Below are 15,528 nucleotides of genomic sequence, written 5' to 3' on the forward strand. Positions count from 1 at the left end.
TAATGATAAACTATTAACACTTGAAAATAACTTATTTTCTTGGGCGTAGGACACAAAACACAAGATTAATCCTAATCATTTTAAAGACCTTTATTTATACTACAAATTCACTCTTCTACGTATACAGATTCTAAAACTAACTAAAGTTAAGAGACACAAAGGAAATAATCTAACTGCATCATCTATATTCAAAGGACTGTGTTAATAGAAAACAAAGTTATACTAATAATTAGCTTATGAAATTCACTTACATTCTATTATTCTATTTCATTTACTTTCATAAAAATTGGGTTTTCATAAAATGATGCATAAAAAGCCTATATACCTACTTACATTTTCAGATCTTAACAATATTTATTTCGAAATGTCTTCAGCTCTACAGTCAATGAACTGAAATAATACTTAAATAGTCAAAATTTTTTCAGAAATTTAGGACTCGCTCTGGGATGTTATTTATATTGGAAAAGATATTTAAAAAGCCTTATTTGTTAAAGTTGCCATAGTTAATCCCACAAAAGAGCCATTCGTGAAGATCCCTTTGCATGTACAAAACAACTTCAAATACATCCACCATTTGGAGATGACACATGATTTTGTTTGTTTGTTTTTGAAAGGAATATCTAACAAGCATATCCACAATACTGATTTTCAGGCAATAAGATGGGATATTCAAATGTAATATGGAGTTGATTATCTCTTAGAATAGATATGATCTTACTAAGGAAGTTATTTTCAACAGAAATCTGGAAAGAGTTTATCGACCTTGTGTTTCACAGGAATAACCAGAGAGTAATACTTGTTTGGTCAAGTCAGTCAAACCCACTTCATGAGTATATCTTAAATGTATAAAAAATTTAAGAGATCAAGTACATATTTTGTACTGACAATCAGCTTACACCAATAACTTACTACCTAATTATGTCTGTATCTTCTCACCTAACATATAATAAGTGCTGAAAGCGGTCTCTTTTATCTAACTTAATGTTGTAAATGCTTTGATTATGATGATGTTATTATTTGACAACTAAAATGTACAGAAGGGTGGTTCCATAGAAATGACATGACAGATACTGATAAATAAAATATTGCAACACAGTTAGATCTTTTCAGCCTCAACTTGTTCACAATGGCAAGCAACATTGCAACAGCACACACGTACATATACACATACACACATGTGTGCACATGTACACACACACATATACAGGCATGCTAAATTCAGGGTTTATTGTACAAAAAAGTTCAAATAAAATATTAGTGATTAGGACAAATGATTATTTACCTCATTACAAAATAATACACAATCCCGTCACCACGGGTGTTACATTTTACTTGCCTCGCCACATGTGACCACTTAATTTATTTTAATTAAGTAATTCATTCATTTGTTTGGTGCTAATACTAAGGCTTGAACTTAGGGCCTGGCTCTGTCCCAGAATTTGTTGGGTTTTTTTTGTTTTAGTTTTCTCAAGGCTAGCATTTTACCGCTTGTACCACAGTACCATTTCTAGCTTTTGCTGGTTACCTTCAAATCAGAATCTAATGGATTTTTTTAATTTTTTCTTTTTTTGGGGTGTGGGTCCGGTCTTGGGGCCTGAACTCTGGGTATGTGTGCTGTCCCTCAGCTCTTCAGCTTAAGGCTAGCGCTCTACCACTTGAGCCACTGTGCCACTTCTGGCTTTTTTTCTTTTTGCTTATGTGGTGCTGGGGAATCAAACACAGGGCCTCATGCATTCAAGGCAAGAGCTCTACCACTGAGCCACCTTCCCAGCCCCTGGACTTTTTGTTTCTTGGTCTGGTTTCAAACCTCAATCGTAAGATTTCATCTTTCTGATTAGCTAGGATTAAAGACATGAGCCGTCAGCGTGGCTTCTATTATTCTTTTATGCTTATCTAATGCACATATTTAAATAGTAATTTAAAACGTAGATGATAAAAGCAAGATGTGCAGTGATGATATTGTTCTGTCAGAAATTCAAGTTAGTAATGTAAATTTCTTGGTAAGATCATTTGCAAAAAATATCATGATATAGTGTAAGAGAACTTACTATTGAACATATAAGCTTTAAGAGCTTTCTAATGGATCCAATATTTATTGTTACTCAACATTATAAAAAAATGTATAGTGCTGTAGTAAAATCGAAGTCCTTTGCATGACTACTTAAATTCTTTTGTTTTTTTTTTTTAAAGACACTTGTTTTCATCTAATAAATTAGGCCTGTCTATTGTTTTCATGTGATTTTGGTGATTGAAGGTGCTTAATGAGAAGTCAAAACATATTAGTAGTCCTTTGCTATCTATTCTCGCTTTTTCTTCTTAGAGAATATAATCAAAACAATAGTTCGGGCTGGGAAGGTGGCTCAGTGGTAGAGCGCTTGCCTTGCATGCCTGAGGCCTTGGGTTCTATTCCTCAGCATCACATAAGCAAAAAGAAAAAAGCCAGAAGTGGCACTGTGGCTCAAGTGGTAGAGCGCTAGCCTTGAGCTGAGGGACAGTGCCCAAGCCCAGAGTTCAGGCCCCACGCCCGGACCCAAAAACAAACAAACAAACAGCAGTTCAGAATCAGCATAATATTATTGTTACATAATTATCCTAATTTATTTTGCTTTTATGTTTTTGGTTTCCTCATTTCACTTTCTGCTTTGACATTTCCCAGATCATTTTTATAGAAGTCATTATTTCATGTTTTCTAATTCCTAGAATAAGCTGCACATAAAGACACCCATGGTCCTCATTTTGAGTCTGTACCTTTTAATATTGAGGAACATCTTTCCTCTGCTCTCCATAAATTCCTTACTCTCAAGTTAGAATAATTTTGAGTAGTAATAATGGAAAAAGAGAATAGAAATCATGGTGAAAAAACATATGCAGAAAATTCACTGGATATTTCTGACCAGTTCAATCTATGTAGGGAAATACATGGACACCTTATTCCCATTGGCATTCAAAGTCTCTGGTTAGGCAATTATGATGAAAATGAGGAACAAGATGAACAAGTGAGGAATGATATCAATTGCAAGAATTAAATGGAGAAGGATCCAAACAAATTTTTTCTTTGGGCTGCTGAAAATAATCAGCTTACTACAGTGTGGAGACTACTTTCCTAAAAGGCCACTCATGTGAATACTAGGGATGACGATGAATATACCCAACTTCATCAGGAAGCCTACAGTGGACACTTAGACATTGTCCATGAGTTGGTGGCTCAGCGACAGATGCAGTAACTGTAGATGGCTGGACACCCCAGCACAATGCATATATATGGAATAATACCAGTGTGGCTTCTTTTTTACTTCATCATGATGCAGATACCAATGCCAAAACTAAAGGCCTCTTGACCCCCTTGCATCTTGATGCTGAGAATTGAGATAGCAAAGATACTTTGGATCTCCTTCTGTTGAACCCTTATGTCAATCCAGGCCTGAAGAACAACTTGGAAGAAACTGCATTTGATATGGCCAAAAGGAAAAGTATGTATCACTACATCTTTGAAGTTGTGGAAGGCTGTACAAATTGTTCTCCTCAGTCCTAATGGTTTGGTTAAGTTTCTTAATTTTCAAAAATGACAGTCCATCCTTTTATGTCCTTACAAAATATTTTCACAATCTAAATAAAAGAAATCTCGTTGTTGTTGGTTTTTTTTTTTTTTTTTTTTTTATTTGGTTGGTTGTGGGGCTTGAAGTCTGGGCCTGGGTGCTATACCTGCGCTCTTCGGCTGAAAGAGAGTGCTCTACCGCTTGCACCACAGCTTCACTTCCAGTTTTCTAGTGGTTTATTGGAGATAAGAATCTCATGGACTTTCCTGCTCGGGCTGGCTTTGAACCGAGATCCTCAGATCTCAGCCTCTTGTGTAGCTAGGATTATAGGCATGGCTACTGGCACCTGGCAACAACAATCTCTTACTGTAAAAATTCATGGATTCTGTGGAATACTTCCAAGTGAATTGCCTGCATTTGATGTCAAAATATATTCAAGAGTTTTTATATACATCTATAATGATTTCTGCAGAGTTGGTTATTTTTTAATCAGAAATAATTTTAACTTATCTTTTGAAATGAGTAGTAGAGAAACTGAAGTATTTCTGGTCATTGTCTGAAAATAGTCTATTTAAAAATATTCTATAATCTATGTTTGTATAATGTCCATAATCTTTTTTTATTCTCTCCTAGTTATACTCTAAATTCTACATTGTTTTATAATATATAGGTTCATTAGTATGTCCTTTCAGATTGCATTCCAGATAGAAACATTTTAAGATTCTTTTTTTTCCTAGGTCCTTATACTATTTTATTTCTTTGGGAGAAAGTGACAAAGTTGTCTATTTTCAACAGTTTTGTAAAGGTTATGCTATGTAAAGGCCTTTCTAAGGTGAAGATTTTATACACTGAGGTCAAACTAACTTTTAATCATATGAATTACATGTATTATTACATTTGTAATTTTGTAATCAGCTTTTTAATAACTGTTTTTCATTTCTTGAATCTGAAGAATGAAAAATATGGAATACTTCACAAATTTTCATATCATCCTTGTGCAAGTGCCATGTTAATCTCTGTATTTTAATTTGGGTATACGTGTTGCTGAAGCATGTAGTGTCCTCTAAATTTAAGTAGTTAATGATGCAATCTTTAAACAGGCTTATATCCTTGGGTGCCTATTTGTAACAAGGAAACCTTATTATTCCTAACAATGCGATTGATCTTATTTCCCTAAAATTCTGTGAATACTGGAAAAAATTATATTGTTCAGTAGATTGCTCACATTTGAAATATTTTGTGTCAATAATTATTTTAAGTCTTTTTCATTTGGGATTTGACTGTAATTTCAAAAATTTATAGCTAGGTCCAAAGGTGATGGCTTTTTCAAGTACTTATTTATCCAACTGAGTTACCTTTGTGGAGCTAATGGATTGAAAGTAAGGCTTGATTAAGAGCTACTTCTAAACCTCTACAGCTGAAATTTTCCCAAATGAGGTCTTACAGGCACAAATATCTCCCCGACTCTTTACCCTTCTTCCATGTAGGAGCAGACCAACCAGAATATCTTACCGTGACACCCTAGATTGTCTTACTTGAACAAAACAAATCTTAGTTACAAGGGATCATAGAGAGATGAACATTTCAGACAGAACTGTTCAGACTAGAACGTATTTATCAAAATATAATTGTTTATTTTACCTACCATTTCAAAAGTAGCTAAAGACAAGGGGGAGAATAAATTGTTCATATGCATTTATTACCTAATGTCCTGGCCTGTCTACCATCCAACCATGCAGGAATTACACTACTGCCTTTCTATCATCAAATATTTTCATAGTTGCCGTGGAAGTCCCTATGTTTCTCCTCATTATTAGGCCTTAAATTGTTAATGTTTTAATCACCATGTTTCCACTTGCTTCCAGGTTATAAATTTACAAATGGTAAAGCTTTAGGTCTAACCCTATCAAACACTAAGTTAGAGAAAAAAGAATAATATTTTGAAACATAGTTGCCTTTGAAACCCTAACCACAACAGAACAATGCAAAACATGTGCCTTTTTATTATATTATACATAGTTATCTATTTTATATTTATATGTGCTGATTTCATACTTCACACAGTGAAACTTACTAGAATTAGTTGATAATTTGGCAAATTGATATTTATTTATTACAATAAATACAATTGGAATATGAATAATTAGGTTTAGAAAATATTTTAGAATATAAAAGTTATCAGTACCATGTCTTCGGTATAAATTTGTGATACCTTGTAAGTGTTCTTGATCTTCTGAATTCACATGGTAAAAAACAATGTTTTCCTCTAATCTATAAGGGATTTTACTCTGCTTCTCATGCATCATGGAAACAGAAAATAATTCAAGACCCATCTCAATTTCTCATTTCCTATATTTCAGGGCCCAAATATCTTGAGATGCAGAAATTAGCAGTAAGCAATTGTGAAATTCAAGGCAACTTAAAAGGAAGGAAGAGATCACAAAATCTGAGAGAATGTACTGTAATTCAAATTTTCAATTTACAGATGACCAGCCATTATGAGTGAACAAGATCTCAAAGTGTCATAAGATTATTTTTAGTACCTCTCCTCTAATGATTAATGAAAGATTTCAGTCCAGCATAAATTGGTTAAAAAATAGTTCCTGGAAGAATAGATCCATAATTGGTCTACCAAGTCATGGAAAACTTGACTTAGAGGTCAAATATAATTCAGAAAAACATTAATTGAAAAGCTCCTTAGTGCTTCAAAACACAGGTACTTCAGTACAACTTGGTTCTGTGCTATAAAAATGTTGTCACACTCAAACCAATGTTAACATATATTTAATCTGAAAATGTATTCCTTTTCAAATAAACTTTTTAAAATCACATTCTCCAAAATAACATTTGACAATTAGATGATATTTAGTGACATTACAAGTTTTTCAATTGTAGAGAGGAAGTTAAATAGAGTTGATTTATTTACCCAGCACTAATGCCAAATAGGTTCGACCATTTATTATACTGTAGAAATAGTACAACCCACCACTTTTGTTGTTCAGTAGGTACCTTCCAGAAATGTGTTAAATAGATCAGCCTCCCATATTTCAAACCCAAAAGTTAGCTAATAAAGTAAATTTCATCGCTTAATAAGGTACATTTTAAAAAGTCACAAATAATTGCCTTATCATATGTTGTTTTATGATTTCCCTATCTGTCTAACATAGTAAGAAATATGACTTTATGTCTTGAATTTGGATACTCTTCAGAGATATGACATAAAATCTGTCTGCTATTTCTATCATATTTCTCTATAGTAGTAAATTTTAGTTTACTTCTTTTTCCAAAACTCATACATAGAATAAAGTATTATCCCATGTTAAGTTAAATAATCACACACTATTGTACAAAGCCATTTATAAAAATTGGTAGTTAGGAATATATTCTAAGCCATTTTTAAACTTTCTTGTTGACTAAAGATGAATCTTCCAAATGGATGAGAATAACAGCATGTCTAGGTGTTTCACGTCTCCAGACTTGCAAATTGTTATTGCAGATGAATGAATTATGGAAATAAAAGCTGACATCAGTTCAAGTATATGCAGCATTGACATTCCATGGAATGTATATAAACCTGTCAAAATATCAACAGACAGTTTAACAGAATGACCATTAGGAATTTGAAACCAGAGAGGAATAATAGTAAAGACATAGAATTAATGAAAAATGGAACAAGGGAGATGTACAAGTACTTACGTTGAAAACAAAAATTGCAACTTTGGTGCGGGGGAGGAAGATTGTGTGCAGGGCGGGGGGAGAATGGGAAGGGATGGGAAGGGGAAACAAAGGCGGAGGCTACAATACTTGATATGAAATATACTCCTTATCTTGCCCATGCAATTGTAACCACTCTGTACAGTATTTTCACAATAAAAAAAGAAAAATAGAACAAGGGGCAAGTACAGCTATAATACTCAATGTACACATGCGATAAAGGAAGTGTTAAATCAGAACTAAATCTTGGAGAAGGGGTAGGAATGATAGAAAGAGTGACTCTGATCCAGGAGCATTGGACAATTTGATATATTTAATTGTAACACACTTGCACAACCTTTTGAAATTCAGTGAAAAAACACAAAAAGCAAAAACACATAAAAATCACAACCAGGGCTGGGAAGGTGGCTCAGTGGTAGAGTGCTTGCCTTGCATGCATGAGGCCCTGGGTTCGATTCCTCAGCACCACATAAGCAGAAAAAAGCCAGAAGTGGTGCTGTGGCTCAAGTGGTAGAGTGCTAGCCTTGAGCTAAAGAGCTGAGGGACAGCACCCAGGCCCAGAGTTCAAGGCCCATGACTGGCAAAAAAAAAAAAATCACAACCAAACATCCATCTCTAGAGAGTATGAATATGATCCCTCAAAATTTTAAATAGTTAATGAAGGGCAGTCTTTGGAAAAAACAAACAAAGCTTTTAAAAGAGGGCAGTTTGGGGTTGGGGAGAATTTTCAACAGATTTAAGTAGATTGTCTAAGATTATAAATCACCTACATCTGCTGCAAACCTTATCTTTCTTCTTCGAGTTCTCTTTGTCTGAACTGGATAGTCCTATCCTCAGCCACACTTGATAGCTTAAAGATACTATGGAAGAAACAAGATCAAGAACATTTACCATAGATTGTTACTGGAAGTAAGTGAAAGTAATTGTTAATGGATGTGGAAACTGATCCCAGGAGAGGAATTGAACATAGAGGAATTTAAAAGTTCAAGTGAACTTTTGCTTTCCTTTTTACTGTACAAGAAAAGAATCGAAGGCTTGAAGGAAACTGGCTGTTTTGAGTGTCTTCTTTACTCATATAAACTTGTCTGTAAACTTCTAGTTGAGAGCATTACAAAAGTAAACAATGTGCCTTTTGAAGGCCAGCATAGAAGAAGAAGAAATAATGTTGTTTTAAAAGTATTGTACTGCAAAGAAACAAAGATATGGAGGCTTTAACGTGTCTTATGAATGGATGTTTCACTCCTGAGCTGATTCTCTTGTTGTACGATTCAGTTATCAATTCCTTTAGTCTGGTTCTGAGTTCTCCATAGCAATAAGGATTCCAAAAAAGCAGATTGCAGTGAGTATGATCAGCAAAAGCAGCCTCTTCAAAAGCAGCCTTTTCTCAGACCAGTACTCCTTTAAGTAGGGTCCCAAAGAAATACCTGGGGTTTCTTTTATTTGCTTGTTTGTTTAGTTTGTGCTGGTTCTGGGGCTTGAACTCAGAGGCTGGACCCTGTAACTGATCAATTGTCTTTTCTGTCCACCTACCTCCAAAGCTAGTATTCTACTAATTGAGCCAAAACTTTACTTCTGGATTTTTTGGTGTTTAATTACAAATAAGAGTTTGACAGACTCTCGTGCCTGGGTTGGCTTTGAACTAAGATAGTAAGAAACCCAAGTGACATCAACTGTATGGACTTCTGTCTTAAACCAAGAAATATAAGATGAAATTTATTATAAAGCTAATATTTGACAATTTTTAAAAGAAGAGAATATGTCCAGCAAAGAAGCCATAACTTTAAAAACTCAGCAAAAGTAGGTGCACTGAATCATTTTGGAATTATTTTCTCTGCTTACAAAGATTACTGTTGATGTTATCATTCCTTTTGGGGAAACTTAAAGTCATATTTGCACTTTTTTGTTAGTTGTGGGGCTTGAACTCTGATCTTGGGTGCTGTCACTCAGCTCTTCAGTTCAAGTTGAGCACTCTACCACTTTAGATACAGCAGTACTTCCAGATTTCTGGTGGTTAATTGAATATCAATGTCTCATGGACTTTCCTGAACAGGCTGGCTTTGAACCACAATCCTCTGGTCTCAGCCTATTGAGTAGCTAGGATTACAGGCATGAGCCATCAGCACCCCGCTCATATTTGCATTTAGTGCAGTTAATGACAATAAGTAGACAAAGAATGGAAATCTGAATCAAATGATGTGACATTGCAGGTTTTCAGAATAATAGAGGTAGCAATAAATATGTCCTCTTTTTCCATTTTATTACATTAATGACTTATGAGCTATGAGACGCTTGCATTAGCATCCTCTTCCATCTGTGTAGGTGTATTTTGTTTCAGGAAATGTTCATAGAGAAAGAGAAAGACAGATTATTAGAAAGCAAAGGAGATCATGTATGAAAGAACAGCATAGAAGGAGATACATTTATCACCCAGAGATTAAGAACTAGCTTAAGAGGCTTAGAATGCTAAAGGCAACGAGGAATATTCCTAGGTGACAAGTTCTTCAATAACCGAAAATGATTCCCTGGAACACTTTCTGCTATATCTTAGTTACTATCATTTATTCCTTCCATCTGGAGTTATTCCTTCTGTTCTGTCACTACTGTTAACTAGCCTCTGCCTTTTTGGTGCCAAGACTGGCCAAGAAGGTTTCCAAATCTCACTTAGACTACCTTTCTCATTCTGATTAGAAGTGACCACTCAAAACCCTGGAATCTTTGAATTTACAGAATTAATCTTCACCTGACATCTAAGCATATTCCTGGCATTAATTGCTGTGACCGAATGAACAAAACATTTTTTCAACACACTATCCTAATATAGGTAACGTACATGAATTAGGGACTATTGTCAGGTATCAGTATGGAAAGAGGAATCATATATTCTAAGTATGGATTCTTTATTTTTTTTCATTTACTAACTAAATGTTGCTGTTGTTATTGTTTTTGTTGCTGTTGTTGTTTTGCCAGTTCTGGGACTTAAACTCAGGGCTAGGGAATTATGCCTCAGCTTTGTTTTTTCTAAAGGGGAACACTCTACCACTTGAGGAACAGCATCCCTTCCAATGTTTTTTTTTCTGTTTATGTGGTACTGAGGAATTGAACTCAGGGTTTCATGCATGCTAGGCAATCAACATACCATGAAGCCACATTCCCAGAGCCCTTAATAACTTTCTTAAGATGGCATTACATTTTCATTCAGTGACTATGTATCATAACTTTGGATAGAAATTTTTGCTAGAAAAGTACATAGAACAAAATACTAAGTCCAGTAAGGCTAGATGGAAAATGAATGATCGTCACGGTCTAGCCAGGGCACAGAGGGGATTACTTCATGGACCTGGTACAACAGAATGAGTGAAACAGCTCCTGACCCACAACCCACCTCCAGAATGAGAGGTAAACCTTGGTTCCAGCCACTTGGGGACGCTGGCCCACCTCCTCCAGCACCCATTCAAACCAGTTCCTATGAGGGAGAGAGATTGAAAGAAGGAATATCAGAATTACACTTAAGCCAGGTGCTGGTGGGTCAGGCCTATAATCCTAACTACACAGGAGGCTGAGACATGAAGATCATGGCTCATAGCCAGCCCGGGCAACATGAAGCACCTGCAATTTTCCAACAGATTACTCACCTGAGCACAGTCAGGCTGTACAAGGAGATAGATGATCTGTCTCTCTCTCTGTCTATCTCTGTCTCTGTCTCCGTCTCTGTCTCTGTCTCTGCCTCTGTCTGTCTGTCTGTCTGTCTGTATGTCTGTCTGTCTGTCTCTCTCTCTCTCACACACACACACACACACACACACACACATAAACTCAGAGCAGTGCCTCTCCTGAGTTTGTTGGAGACCAGATGTACAGGGAGCACCAGCAGAAGCTGGCAGAGCTGGGAAATGTGATCGCCCACTAGACCTGTTGACAGCTGGGGAGGGGGGAACAGGCCAATTGTATGTGTGTGTGTTGGGGCGGGAGCGTTCCTCCCAGATATTCACATCAGTTCTAACCACCAGGACCCTCACCTCCCTACTGGGTTTTTCTGGGACCCTCTTCAAATGAAAGGGTGACCCAGCACAGAAGACAAGGGCTCACACAGCAAGGGGGGGGGTCTATCTTCATAATCCAACACCCTCCACCCAAGTAAAAAGGAAAAGACCCCAGAAGGCAGGTGTGAACATGCTGCACTCAAACTCTGACTAAAGACACCAGGTTCCCACCAGGGAGAGAAAGGGTGCAGATACGCCTCTGTGTGGCTCCCATTAATCCAGGTCAGGGGCTCTGTTGTGCCCACTCCTCACCTAACCCTGCATCTCCCCGTTTCCTGGGACTCTGGCTGCTAGGGATGGGAGTGGGATCCTCAGGCCAACACTTACCCCCATCCCTTGGGTGCATTTGTGGCAGGGCCTTGGCCAGACTGTGGGGCATGGGACAGGCAGGGTTCACGGTGGTTGGGAGGAGAGGAGATATGGGGTCGTGGAATACGGGCTTATGTGGTGGCCACTCACATATGCTGCTGGGAGAAGCTATTGGAAACTGCTCTGGGAAGGGCAAGCAGCGATGGAAGAGGCATGGTAGACACTCAGGCCCAGAGCAGAGGACAGGGGTGCCATGATTAGGTCAGGGCCACAAGATGGCTGGCAGCACACCATTGCACCTTTGACTGAGGACTCCAAAGAGGCACTGCAGTTCTGAGCCAGCAGCACCAAGTTTGAAACGCTGTGCTGAGGGGAAGGTGGTAAGGGGGCCGGGACAGGGGTGGGCACGTGGTGGGGCTGACCAAGGCCTCTCCTCCTAGGCCTCGAGTCTCTTACCACTCAGCCACCTCTAGCTTCCTCAACTGCTGGTAGTGGTGTCAACCAACAGAGGGAATCCCAGTGCTATAGGGCAGCAGGGAATGTGGGCGTGGCCACCATTCTTTTATCCCATTGGTCAGAAAGAACCAAGAAATAATGTGGGTGAGGCTGGAATCCTGTGATGCAGGCAGAATTGGCAGAATCAAGATGACAGCAGCCCCTTTCCCAGGGAAAGCTGTCCAATCCAATTGGGGAAAAGAGGGTGACCTGCTTTAGCTGGATGCCTGCATGCCTGTATGTCTGTTGCCAGTCCTGGACCATGAACTCAGGATCTGGGCACAGTGCATGAGCTGCTTTTGCTCAAGGCTAGCCCTCTACAACTGGAGCCACACACACCACTTCTGGCTTTGTTGGCACAAGTTGGACAGGGGTCTCAAGGACTTTCCTGCTTAGGGTGATTTTGACCATGATCCTCCTATAACAGCCTTGTAAGTATCAAGGAGGACTGGTGAGAGCCAGTTAATCATTGGTGCCTGGTTAATCATTGGTCTTGCTGATGTTTTTGGACAGACTGGTGAGTTCCCTATCCTGAGGTTTAAGTGGTGGGAGCTGGAGCCCAGATTTGGAATCCTGGTCCTGCCACTTCCAAATGGCAGGAGACCAATTAACGAATAGTTCAAGGTGAACACACCAGCCTGTGAGCAACTAAGGAATTAGGCCATTCCCAAGATCTGACATTGATCCCCAGGGTGGGCCACGATAGTCATAAATTCATTATTTAAACATAGGATCTATATTTACATACATGTGTGGACAGCATCTTGCATTTGGTGTACTTCTTCTCCTTATTTACTGTCTTATCCATGGAGTATTGTGTATTTTACTGAGAATGGTGACAAATATAACAGTGCTAACATGGATGGCAACCTATTTCCTTGGCTATAAGGTTTCCCATGCATTCTCCATCCTAGCTGAGACTCAGATCTTTCATAGGACAGGAAAACAGGAGCATCGATGGGCTTCTCACATAAGGATTCATCTTTCGGCAGTGTTGGAATGTGAACTCTGAGCCTAGCAGGCCAAGTTGGGGAAAGGTTCAAGGTGAGGACACCAGCCTGTAAGCAACAAAGGAGATAGGCCGTTCCCAGGACCTGACATTGAGTTTCAGGGAGGGCCAGATAGTCACAAATTCAGAATTTTGACATAGAATCTATATTTACATACATGTGTGGACAGCATCTTGCATTCGGTGCTCTTCTCCTTACTTTGTGTCTAGTTCATGGAGTTATTGTGTATTTTACTGAGTATGGTGACAGGTATAACTGTGCTGACATGTATGACAACCTGTTCCCATGGTTATAAGTTTGTCTATGCATTCTCCATCCTAGTTAAGACACGGGACATTCACAGCAGAGGGAAACATGTGCAATGCCTGACTTCTGACAACAGAATGAATCTTTTGTCAATGCTGGGATTTGAACTGAGGTCTGGGTAGCTCTGTTGCACTTTGGGGAAAGGGGAAGCTCACCATCCTTGAAGACTAGAATGTCAGGTCTGGTCCAGAGCCTAATTTGAAGCCCCAACACTGGACAAAATACAAGCCCACCTTTTGTAATCATAGGATCAATCTTTACCTATAGATGTGATATGCATCTTGTATTAAGTGTAATTATTCTTCTTATTTTGTGTCTTATTCAGGGATGTATTGTGTATTTTATTGAGTATGGTGATAGATATAACTGTGCTGACATGGATGACAACCTATTCCCATGGCTATAGAGTTGCCTATATAGAATTCTCCATCCCCACTGAGACCCAGGACTTTCACAGGACAGGAAAACAGGTGGATCGATTGGCTTCTACATCAAGGTGAATCTTTTTGGGCTGAGATTTGAACTTAAGGCCTACCTGGCCCAACTCGTGAATCAGTCATGGTCAGTACACCAGCCTGTGAGGCACTAAGGAGCTAGGCTGTTCTCAGGACCTGAGATGGAGCCCTGGTGGGGGCCAATATAGTCATAAATTCATCATTTAAACAGGATTTGTATTTCCATACATAGGAGGGCAGCATCTTGCATTCGATGTAGTCATTCTCTTTATTTTGTGTCTTATTCATTGATGTATTGTGTATTTTCTTGAGAATAGGATGATAGATGTGGGGCACATGAGCAGCAAAGATGACGCTGAGAGGAAGGTGAGTGGGCAGAGCCCGAGTTGTTTATGTTAAAATCTGATTGCCTACCATTATTAAGCAAAGTGATGTCAGTGCCTGAACAGCTCGTGAATGGCAGGGAAAGTTCAGAAGCACTAGGGACAATTAAACCCTGGGCCCCAGGTGAAAAGCATATGATATGGTGACCTTTACAGTGATTGATTGGTTTGTTTTACTCCCCCTCCGTGCTCTGAAGTCTTTTGCTTTAAAAAGGCTTGCTATGTAATAATAAACAAGTTCTTGCTTGCCTTGACTCCCCACTGCATCTGATTGTCTCCGGGACTAAAGGAGGTTGGGGAATGGATGAGCAGCACACTTCTCTTTCCTTGGACCCCATCTGTCTTTCGCAGGGTGGATGAAGGACCAACAGAGAGATATAACTGTGTTGACCTGGATGACAACCTATTCCCATGGCTATAGAGTTGCCTATAGAGAATTCTCCCTCCTCGCTGAGACCCAGGACTTGCACAGCACAGGAAAACAGGTGCAATGACTGGCTGCTCACATCAGGGTGAATTTTTGGCAGTGCTGGGATTCGAACTTTGGACCTAGGTGGCCCAACTGCCCAATGGGTCTACATGAGCACACCAGCCTGTGAGCCACTAAGGAACTGGGCCATTCTGAGGAACACATTAGGAGGCAGAATGTACACACTCAACAATGAAGTGAGCTGCAAAACCAGTTCATTCATTCCAGGCGCAGGAAGCAATGAAACCTGAAACATTTGTTAGAGTTACACCAGGGTCAGGCTTTTCTCAGCCCCTTCAAACAATGACTAATTAATCTTCCTCCTTCTCGTGAACTAATACAGAGCCAGTTTAGTGGGGGAGAAGGGAGGAACAGAGAAGAAAACCCTGCTCTCTGGTCTTAGGGAGTGGGTTTTTGACTCTCCATCTGTCAGGATTGAAGACCCTTCTTCTACCTCTGCCAGTCTATTCTCCTTGCTTCATTCTCCACATCATTAATGCAAATCCCCAGTCCAAGGAGTGGCAGGGCTGTTTTTCCTCTGTCTCCAGGCACCTGAGTTAGAAACTGGCTCTGCCCTCTTGACTTTGGAGCCCTTGGCTGCCTGAGAAATGGGACAGAGACAGTCTTCCTGCTCTGTGGTTATGTGAAGGTGATGCTGGTTTCCTGGCACACTGCAGAAGGCCTCATGATTGGGAAGTGTTCCCTTCTTTCCTCAAGATATCTAAGACCAGATTCATCTATCAACTTTCTATCTATCTTTCTACCTATCTATCTTTTTACCTATCTTTCTACTTATCTTTCTTTCTTTCTT

General features: G+C 39.0%; 1 pseudogene; it reads right to left on the reverse strand.

Moving 5' to 3' along the window:
* Positions 1-4,492: 4,492 nt before the first annotated feature.
* Positions 4,493-4,589, reverse strand: LOC122104051 (annotated as a pseudogene).
* Between the last annotated feature and the right edge of the window lie 10,939 nt (positions 4,590-15,528).

Source organism: Dipodomys spectabilis, unplaced genomic scaffold, assembly GCF_019054845.1.
Source record: "Dipodomys spectabilis isolate Male_0828 unplaced genomic scaffold, ASM1905484v1 ptg000020l, whole genome shotgun sequence".
In the NCBI taxonomy this organism is placed as follows: domain Eukaryota; kingdom Metazoa; phylum Chordata; class Mammalia; order Rodentia; family Heteromyidae; genus Dipodomys; species Dipodomys spectabilis.